This window comes from Anomaloglossus baeobatrachus, chromosome 2 (assembly GCF_048569485.1).
Source record: "Anomaloglossus baeobatrachus isolate aAnoBae1 chromosome 2, aAnoBae1.hap1, whole genome shotgun sequence".
In the NCBI taxonomy this organism is placed as follows: Eukaryota; Metazoa; Chordata; class Amphibia; order Anura; family Aromobatidae; genus Anomaloglossus; species Anomaloglossus baeobatrachus.
Genome location: NC_134354.1, coordinates 356,013,331 through 356,014,778, shown reverse-complemented (window position 1 = coordinate 356,014,778; position 1,448 = coordinate 356,013,331). Strand labels below are relative to the sequence as shown.

At 34.8% G+C, this 1,448-nt stretch overlaps 1 non-coding gene across 1 annotated transcript; it reads left to right on the top strand.

Moving 5' to 3' along the window:
- Positions 1–700: 700 nt before the first annotated feature.
- On the top strand, positions 701–773 carry TRNAV-AAC (transfer RNA valine (anticodon AAC)). Its single transcript has one exon. It is a non-coding gene; the product is annotated as a tRNA-Val (tRNA).
- Positions 774–1,448: the final 675 nt, after the last annotated feature.

Genomic DNA, 1,448 nt, shown 5'->3' with positions numbered 1-1,448 from the left:
GAAGGTCCTGGGTTCAATCCCCATTGAAACCAATCTGTTCTTAGTGTTGAAATAATACGCTATCCAACTACAATATATAAAGTTCTCGGCTTTGTTACCGAATGACGGGATGTTTTGGCTTCCATCACAAACAGAACTACAAATTTTTTTTTTTTTTTCCCCTGGCGGTCAAAACTCGTCTCTAAATGCCATTAATTTGCTAAATTTCACAGCTTTCATAGTGGAGTGGTCATCACGTCTACTTCACACGCAGAAGGTCCTGGGTTCAATCCCCAGTAAAAACAAGCCGTTTTCGCTGTTGAAGTAATTTGCTATCAACCTGTAATATTTGAAATTCTTGGTTTTGTTGCCAACTGATAATATATTTTGGCTTCCATCACCAAGAGAACTACGATTTTGGGTTTCTTTTTTATTGACCATTTTAGCAGAAAACATAATCCCATGTTATAAAAATCCTGTTTGTTTCAAAATATATAGTTCCCATAAATACAAAAGCAAAAGACCAAACTATGGAGAAAAAATTAACACATTCAATATAAACTAAAATTTAAGCAAAATCCCTTTGTAGGAATAAAACTGGTAAAATAAGTAATAAAAATTGTAAAAGTTTCATTAACCAAAAATACTTTCCTTCAGCAATAAAAAGGCCCCGTCAGTCACAATTCTGCTCTGCTAGCCAATACACAGTAAATTTTCATCAGGTTTCATAGTGTAGTGGTCATCACGTCTGCTTAACACGCAGAAGGACCTGGGTTCAATCCCCAGTGAAACCAATCTGTTCTTAGTGTTGAATTAATTCGCTATCCAACTACAATATATGAAGTTCTCGGCTTTGTTGCCGAATGACGGGATGTTTTGGCTTCCATCACAAACAGAACTACAAATTATTATTTTTTTTCCCCTGGCGGTCAAAACTCGTCTCTAAATGCCATTACTTTGCAGGATTTCACAGGTTTCATAGTGGAGTCGTCATCACGTCTACTTCACACGCAGAAGGTCCTGGGTTCAATCCCCAGTAAAAACAAGCCGTTATTGCCGTTATCGCTGTTGAAGTAATTTGCTATCAACCTGTAATATATGAAATTCTTGGTTTTGTTGCCAACTGATAATATATTTTGGCTTCCATCACCAAGAGAACTACGATTTTGGGTTTCTTTTTTATTGACCATTTTAGCAGAAAACATAATCCCATATTATAAAAATCCTGTTTGTTTCAAAATATATAGTTTCTTTAAATACAAAAGCAAACGACTAAACTATGTAGAAAAAAGTAACACATTCTATGTAAACTTCAATTTAAGCAAAATCCCTTTGTAGGAATAAAACTGGTAAAATATATAATAAAAATTATAAATGTTTCATTAACCAAAAATACTTTCCTTCAGCAATAAAAAGGCCCCGTCAGTCACAATTCTGCTCTGCTAGCCAATACACAGTAACTTTCCATC